This window comes from Tarenaya hassleriana, unplaced genomic scaffold (genome assembly GCF_000463585.1).
Source record: "Tarenaya hassleriana unplaced genomic scaffold, ASM46358v1 Cleome16, whole genome shotgun sequence".
NCBI lineage: Eukaryota > Viridiplantae > Streptophyta > Magnoliopsida > Brassicales > Cleomaceae > Tarenaya > Tarenaya hassleriana.
The window spans coordinates 458,342-468,430 of NW_010965019.1; positions in this window are offsets into that span (position 1 = coordinate 458,342).

Below are 10,089 nucleotides of genomic sequence, written 5' to 3' on the forward strand. Positions count from 1 at the left end.
GTTTATATAAAAGGGTTGACTCTCGGTTAAATGCCGAATATTTTGTACAATTCGTTCATTTATATTTTTTTTGGGCTGAAATGTAAAGTATATTAATTGTAAATGTTCGGAAAATTTACAACGTGGATTTTAATCCGCAAAACCCAAAAGAACTCGGGATCTCATGGCAAGTGATAACACAAAAAACCCATAAATTGGGACATGAGCAGATTAAGTAATAGCATCTACACTTTGGTGATATATGTCAAGATGGTACCAATCCTCTATCAATGATGAAATTGAGTCTGGCTTCCGAAAACCCAACGCTAAGAGCGTTGTTCGGATAGATTTATCAATCTTTCTTCGAACAATTTCTGCCAACTTCTGTTTGTTTCAAAATATGCGTTGGTTGCGCTCATACCATATTGCTTCGATCGTCGTCTGAAGAAACATCTTTGCCAATTGCTCTCTATTCCTGGATTTTTTGTTCGTAGAATTAGAGAATCAGTTAATGCATTCACCAAGTGTCACTTGGAGAAGTGACCAAATTTTTTTAGCCATCGGATCCCATATTGATTCACTATATCAGCAGCGAAAAAATAAGTGGTCTTGTGATTCGTCATCTGCGTCACAAAACACATAAGCGGAAGAAGAGATCAGTCTTTATCTATAGAAAGAATTAACCTTGTAATATATATATGATATGGCTACGGGTTTTATTTTACATCTTAAAGAAAACTCAAATAATTATTTTATTTGGATCGTGGTTTGAAATATATAATTATACTTATTATTGAAAACTACGATTAATATTTAATAATATTAATATTCAGAAAAATAGTTTTAAATGACATTAAAATTAGAATGGAGTGGAGTTTTAAGATTTATTTTGGATTTTTTTTTGTCGGAAGATTACTTATTTAATTATTGTATACAGCGGTTTTAATCATAAAAAAAGTGTTGGGGGATTTTTTATTCCTCTGATGAAACTTTGGAATAGTAGAAAGGTTTTTTTCTATGCCAACTAAAAACTCAATGCACCATAAAATCAAATGTCTTAATAATTTAAATCAAATGCAATATTGTATTTAAAAAAAATAACATAAATTAATAAAAACTAAATTATTTATTAATGTCTCACTTATTCTTTTCAATGCACCATAACCTAAATTATTTATTACTATTGCCACTGACCGTAGGGGTGTAAAATGAGCGGGTCGGACTGGGTTCGGGTCAGGCTTAGTTTGGGCTTAGATTTTTCGGGCCGGACCGGCCCGTCCATTTATTTTTCGGGCCGGATTTTTTCTATTTTTTCGACCCTAACTTTTTTCGGACCGGGCCGACCCGCCCATTTATTTACCGGGTCTATATTATTAGGCCAATGCCCTTAATTGTTCGGACGGGTTTCGGACCGGACTTCGGACTTCGGGTTCTATTGACACCCCTAACTAACCATTACAATATGATATAAAATATTCATTAAAATTATAATTTACTATTCCTAAAAAGAGTTTATACAAAAACAAATCGGGGTAAAAGTGAACCAATCCTTTATTACATGATTCATTTAAACAAAAGAAAGGGAATTATATTTTTCAATTGGTCAATATTAGAAATAAGTATATATATTCCCAATTGTCTATTTTCTAAGAATGTTTGGTACATGATTCTTTTACAATTCCATTTCAAATAAGATACATACATATATAAATATTTCACTCATATATATATATATATATATATATACAGTAGACGGTTTCTTTCCGTGCTCATTAATCATATTTATTAGAAAACAAAATAGTTATTAAGATATCAATAATTAGATATCGTTTCAATACACCACAATCTAAAATATTTATTAATATTACAATTTGCAAAGCATCCTATCCCTCCCTTCTACTGTTATCACATTCAAAGGTTGAAATATATAATTATACTTATTATTGAAAACTACGATTAATATTTAATAATATTAATATTAAAAAAAATAGCTTTAAATGACATTAAAATTAGAATGGAGTGGAGTTTTGAGATTTATTTTGGATATTTTTTGCCGGAAGATTACTTATTTAATTATTGTACACATCGGTTTTAATCATAAAAAAAGTGTTGGGGGATTTTTTATTCCTCTGATGAAACTTTGGAATAGTAGAAAGGTTTTTTTCTATGCCAACTAAAAAATCAATGCACCATAAAATCAAATGTCTTAATAATTTAAATCAAATGCAATATTGTATTTTAAAAAAATAACATAAATTAATAATAACTAAATCTTATATATATAAAAGTACAATTACTTCTTCAGGGAGTGATACGTGTCTCTTCTATTAATAATAAAATAAATTCTATCATTTTCTTTACTTTAAATCTATCATTAATACATTAATTATAAGAGTGAGTTTTAGTGGGATGATACATGTACTAATGAAAACATAAAATATTTTTTTTATATATATTTTCGATGTTTTCCGTCAATTAAGTAATAATTTTTTAATTAAAACATGAAGATACAGATTCGTTTAACTCTCACTCATAGTTATCTGTTCAATTTCTCATGTGAATGAATATCATTTATTGTTTTCTTACATATATAGAATTAAATTTTGAAAATTCTTATAAATTAGTGCCCTAAAAATTCAAACCGGTTCATCCATGCCCTTAAAATCTAACCCTTCACCTCCTTTAAATCCTTCTCTTTCGCACGATATTCTCAGAAACAACAGGTACGATTCTCTCCATTTCTCCGAAATCAACCCTCTAATTGTTTGTCCTAGATTTGGCTCGGATACCAATGTGCCAATAACAGCGAAGACGACGAAACGGAAAATGTCTTTAATCCGTTAGACGAAATTATTGAGAGGACACAGAGACAGGGGCCAAAATCCATGTAGGGATGATGAAAAAGACGATATTTTCTACCGAGGAAGAACACTAAAAACGAACGAGAGCGAGAAAGAGAGATGTATTTTTTTTTTTGGTATGAAACGTGGATATGTATATTTGCTTAGCCAGGAAGCGAAGAGATGCAACGTCTCTCTACTTGCATTTAAGCTTGGCTTGATCGCTTTCATAGCTAAAATTTTCCACTTTTTAGTTAAAAAAAAAAGTTGTGGGTGCAGGTGAAGGAAAAATTCTATGGTTATTCCCTTGCATGGTCATTTTTGAAAACAGGAGTCAGCTTTCATTGTCGAAGCACGAAGGAGAGAAGCCACAAGCTCCACGTGACAGAACCTTCTACATTTACCAATTTCATTTGGTAGGGTTTTAAAATTAAAAAAAATAGTCCTAAATATTTTCTTTTAGTAAGTTGGAAATAAAATTAAAATTGTTTTTTTTTGTGTCTTTAGACTTTACTTTGCCTTGCACTAAATATGCATATAATATGTGTGTAACCAATATTTGTTTTTGAGATTCTACCCATAATTTAAACGTGAAAAAGAAAGGTTGTGTATGTTTTCCACGAGGAAGATTTTTTTAGTTCTCTCACAATATCTATACAAATTGGTTTTGAATTTTTACGCCTATTATATAAAACAAAAAAAATATTTAAAATATTCTTGATTAGTTAATATATATTATTTTATTTTGTCTAACAGAAAAAGTGGTTTAACTCTAAAATATAATTTTCCTACACCAAAAAAAGTCGAATAAAGAAATTATTTGTTAGAAGGTGGTATATTCATTTTGTTTCCACTATTATTCCTATGAGTTTTATCATTCCTTCCATTCTGTTTTCTTTCTAATTTGATCTCTTTACTGATGACGTTGGTGAGCATTGTTGATATTCGAGCATCCTTTTTTTGATGTTAGATGAGTTCTCGAGTTCGATTTTCCAGTCACACCATTTCTGAGTTTTTATTTACTCATCATTATTTGTATCAACTTTTCTACACAAATAAAGTAAAACCATGAATTACGATGTCAGCGAACCTATTATTCTCCTCATATTCGGACAAATGAGTAAGGTCCAATGGTTGGATATTAATTTTTGGTAGTATATAAAAATTTTATTTAATTTGTTTGGTCCAATGGTTATATGGTAGTTTACCGAAAATACTAATAATGTGTTAGTATAACCAGAATATGAAAATTAATTTTACAATCTTTTAATAGATATCATATATATCTTCGTTGTTTTGTTACTATAAACACACATACACTCATGCTCATATACATATACAGAGTATAATAAGGAGTGCAAATGGAATTTTGATCTAGGGCCCATAGATTTTTAGGGTCTCACTTAAAAATATAAATAATAATTTTAAAATTTTAATTATTAATAAGATTTTAATTAAAAAAATCTATTATAATTAGAATAATTTAAATTTTCTTAAATACAACAATTATTTATGTTAACAAAAAATGTTATACAAAATATTATGATACAAAAATCTGATTTTTGTAACTAAGCTTAATATATATATATATATTTCAATTGAATGTTCTTAGAAATTTGTTTTTAGATGAGAAATATGTATTTTGCGTCACTCTCACGGCTAGAGGAGGGGGGACGGGTTAGATGAGAAATATGTATTTTGCGTCACTCTCACGGCTAGAGGAGGGCGAACGGTTTGGTTCGGGTTAATCGATCACGGTTATTTCGGGTTTGGATATTCCGGATTTTAGAAATCCATAACTAAAAGGTTATTTAATTTTATTCAGTTCGGTTTCTATTTGGTATGATTCGGTTTAACATAATTAAATTTATAACCAAATTATAATCAAATAAAGATTCAGTTCAATTTGGTTTGGTTATAATATTTTAAAAAGTTTTGAAACATTTATAATAGAAAAAATATTTAAACAAAATATAACATAAATACCATCATGATCATTTTAACATATAAAAAAAATAAAATCTAAATTTGTCATAATTTGTTTTGACCTAAAAACCAAAAAAAAATATTTTAAATAAATTTAACCTTTTCAAATGTTTATATAGTACAAATCATGAAAATAATAAAATAATGATGGAATAAATTGAAATAATAAAACAATGATTAAATTATATTAAATACATATCTCATTTTGTTATATATTATTTTTACAAAAATATCATTATACTAACTTTTCTAACTAGATTTAACATATATTGTATATTAATTGGTGATATAACGCATAAACGGTTATTTTCGGTTTATTCGGTGCGATTAATTCGGATTCAGTTTATTCGGTTTATGGTTATTTTGGGTTCAATTGTTTTGGATTTTAAATAATCATAACCAAACGATTATTTAATTTTAATCGTTTCGATTTAGTTCGGATATATATCGGTCGGTTCGGTTAATAACTGAAATAACCGAACCGAATGTCCACCCATACTCACAACGACAACAAAAACAACAAAAGGTTCAAACGTTTTAACTTTAAAACGATGCCCAACAACAACGTGCATAACAACATCAACAATAGAACCACTCTCTTTTTCAACAGCCTTCTTCTAAAAAATTGCTGAAGAATAAATTTCTCGGATAAAGGAACAAATTTGATATTCGATACATTGAAAGTAAATGCGTCTCATTTTGGCAATTAAAATGGTAGTGTTTTTGTTTTACTTTCATGGAGTTGTTTTGAATCGTTTAATGACCACAATGCCTCAGCGATTTGTCGGGTCATCATCTCTTGAACTTGAAGCTTGAACCCGAAAAAATATAATATTGATTGTACAAGTGATTTTCCAATGGAGTTGTAGCTATCAGAGCAGAAGTAACCGATGTGAACAACTTCGTAAAATAATGCTCACACATTGTTGATCAGAAGGATAGATTCAGTTCGCAGTGAAGTGCATATATATGTATATCTATATGATGTCCAAGCTATATATATGGACTCGACAATGATGCAGGAGACATAAGGAGTTATGATGTGAGTAATATATAAGTATAAATTGTTCTTTTTTATTAAAAGTGAATATATTTATAAAAATTATTCTCGACTTCAGCACATAATACTTAGTTACCTAAAAAAATATGGAATTCACATATCTATGATAATTATTAACTATAATAATTAGATAAAGATCGGTCTTTGTTTTTATCAAAAAAAGACCGATCTTTGTTTGTTGTTTTGAGCTCAAATCGGTCAGATTGTAAGTTGGATATGTCATTTAAAATAAAACCATAAATGCACTTTGATTTTTTTATGTTAATTGTTCATTAAAAAAACAAATCTCATAAATATTTTACTGGACTGTACAATCCATGGATGTCCCGTAAAAAAATCCACAAAAAATAATATATACAAATTCTACAAAATTAAATATTTATATAGTAAACGATGTTACATAGATAACACTATATTTTGATTCTTAAAGTTCTAAAGTAAAAAATTTCTCAATGGATGCACAAACGTATTGGGTTTGATTCCAATATATCAGCTTCCTTTTCAGAGTTTGTTATAAAACGAATCAAATACGGATCTAGACAGATTGAAATTTGTGAAATATTTTGCCAAGAAAATCATTTGACATGTATAGATGTGGATCCTTTATATACCAAATTTCATTGTACTATAGAAAAGCCATTGAAAATTAATGTCAAATACTGAAATCTACATGAGAAAAATCATCCAAAACTAAAAAGGCAGATTTCATGAATATGAGAAAAATTCAACGCATAATTCAGATGAAGAGATTTAAATAGAAAATCATGTTTTAGCAAAACTCGAAAAACAGAGAAAAAGAGAGAGAAAAAATATTGGAGAGGAAATTTAGTGGGCTACAGTTGAAATTCTTCTACAAACATTTCTACAAATCATCTTTCCCAAGATAAGAAATCTTTTGGAGAAAGATAAAATCCTTTGAAAACTCTTCAGAAAAAACAAGAGATTCCCATGAATCATAGTCTCGAATATTTCCTCCGTCATCTCGCCATAAAACGAGAGATTTTTCTGGGACATCCATAGATTGTAGGTGCAGAGAAAATAGATTTAAGTTTCATCTAATTTTTAGCAAATAGAAATGATCAAAATAAATGAATAAAAAAAGAGATGAGATGGATGAAAGAAACTAAATTATTATTTATTGAAGAAAATAAATCCATACGTAGTTCAAATATTTAATTTAAGAAATTAGTAAGATGAGTGAATGTAGAAAATAAATTTCCAGGATTTGATTATTTTTTTTAATGATGTTTGAATGAACTTATGAATTTGTTGAGATGCGTACAATGAAAACTGTAGAAACTGTTAAGTTTTTTTTGGATAATGTGAAATATCTGTTTGGTCGGGTAAGAGTCCCCTTGATGCCACTAACTTTTTGTTTCGAAGATTTTTCAAAAATTTATCGTATCAGATCTTGAAATGTATATTCTAAGTAAAATGTCAGTTATGCCGAGTTCTATAAGAGTCTGAATCTGGTAAATATCACTTTATTTGAGGTTATAACTCATATTATTGATAGTTGACGAGACCCTATAAATGTGTCAAGTATGAATAATTAAATGAGTCTCTAAGTCATATATATTTAAATTAAAATTAAAAGTGAATTAATTTCGTAAGGGTTGTGTAACTAATATTATTGTGATATAATATAATCTTAGTTTTTAGTTTTTTAAGTATAAATATGACCAAATCTTAGTTTGCAAAAACATAATATATGAATTTAGAATGTCAAATTGATCGAATTGAATCTATTTTATCGAATCGTAAAATTATTCAACACCTTACTTCGATGTTTTATATTCTAAAAAATGGTTCTATAGTATAACCTATAAAAATATAATAATGTACATTCGTCATGATCATGTCCGTAAAAAAGGTATTATCTCATTATCTCGACACTTAAAAAAATCTATCATTTTGATTTAACGATATAAATTATATTCAAAAACAAATATATTATATTAAACTCTAAAAATAATAATAAAATTATTTAAAATTTATATATATATATAGAAGTCCGCGCGATGCACACAAGTTTATATCTAGATAAAAAATCAGACTATGAAAGATATATCATAAATGAAAAACTAAGTCATCTCCTTCATCATAAAATCAAATAATTTATAGCGGACTATGAATCAGATGAACTAAATTAGGATGAAAAGAAAGTCCGCGCGATGCGCGCGGGTTATTACCTAGTTATTTATTAATGTCTCACTTATTCTTTTCAATGCACCATAACCTAAATTATTTATTACTATTGCCACTAATCGTAGGGGTGTAAAATGAGCGGGTCGGGCTGGGTTCGGGTCGGGCTTAGTTTGGGCTTAGGTTTTTCGGGACGGACCGGCCCGTCCATTTATTTTTCGGGCCGGATTTTTTCTATTTAATAAAAAAATAAATATTAATATATAATAATAATAATAATAATAATTTAACAATTTTAAAAAAACAATAGTAAATTTCCATCCATATCAATTATAATTAAAAAGATTAAAATATAAAAAATAATCATGTAAAATTTAAAATATATAAATTATATAATATTTTTAATATATATAATATATGAAAAATATATTCGGTACAATAAAAAGTATAGAAAAACATTGAGATGGAATTTAAAAATCATAGTTAAACTCATAAAATATATATAAATATATATATATATATATAAATTAATTAAACCAAAATCTAATCAAACTGTTTAATAATATATATATATATATATGTATATAATATAAGTTTAGTATATATTAATCAAATTGCTTTGAAATATAAATATATATATATATAAATAAAACATACAAATAAAAGTTTATATATAATGTTGTGTGATATTAAATCTCAAATGAAAGTAAAAATCTAATAATATAATATTTTTTCGGGTTAAATGGGCGGGTCAGGCGGGTTTCAGATCGGACTCGATTCGACCCTAACTTTTTTCGGACCGGTCCGACCCGCCCATTTATTTACGGGTCTATATTATTAGGCCAAAGCCCTTAATGTTTCGGGCGGGTTTCGGACCGGGCTTCGAACTTCGGGTTCTATTGACACCCCTAACTAACCGTTACAATATGATATAACATATTCATTAAAATTATAATTTACTATTCCTAAAAAGAGTTTATACAAAAACAAATCGGGGTAAAAGTGAACCAATCCTTTATTACATGATTCATTTAAACAAAAGAGAGGGAATTATATTTTTCAATTGGTCAATATTAGAAATAAGTATATATATTCCCAATTGTCTATTTTCTACGAATGTTTGTTACATGATTCTTTTACAATTCCATTTCAAATAAGATACATACATATATAAATATTTCACTCATATATATATATATATATATATATACAGTAGACGGTTTCTTTCCGTGCTCATTAATCATATTTATTAGAAAACAAAATAGTTATTAAGATATCAATAATTAGATATCGTTTCAATACACCACAATCTAAAATATTTATTAATATTACAATTTGCAAAGCATCCTATCCCTCCCTTCTACTGTTATCACATTCAAACCTATACCAACTTTGGACAAATACATATGGACATTGTATATAGAGCAGGATTTCACAATGCAAATTACCGTCCAATACCAAATCAATCACAATCGTTGATTATATTAAACTCCATCATCCTATCATAGTTTAGGATACTTACCATTCAGCCTTCTGCGGCTCACTTCAGCAAACCCAAAAAGAGTATCTTCTGGATCAGTCTCGACAATTCTTTTACAGAAAAGAGACAAATCCGATCAATACATTTTCAGTTTGAACGCAGAAAATGACATTTACAAAGAAAAAAGGTGCATTCAAACTAAATAATGAACTCCTATCATTTGTCAAAAAATAAATAAATAATGAACTATATTTCAAGCAGAAGTTGAAAAAGAACAAAAAAAAAACATGGAAAACTTCAATAGGTACTGATTCTCAATGTCAACGTCATGTTCTTCCTCCTCGTCGGAGTATTCAAATCCTTAATCTTCCATATCAGCATCTGCAAAAAAAATCAAAAAGTTCGGAAAACACTTTCCAACAAAAAGGGAAAAACCTAAAAATAACAGCATCATGATAATCTATCAGAAATTCGAAGGGCCCTATTTCATCCATAACACGACGGAGGATTCAAAATCTAAAGATGAAGCCATTATGATTGTTCAAAAGGAAAAGCCTGAAACAGGACTGAAGATGGAAGTTTCAGATATCGACGGTGAA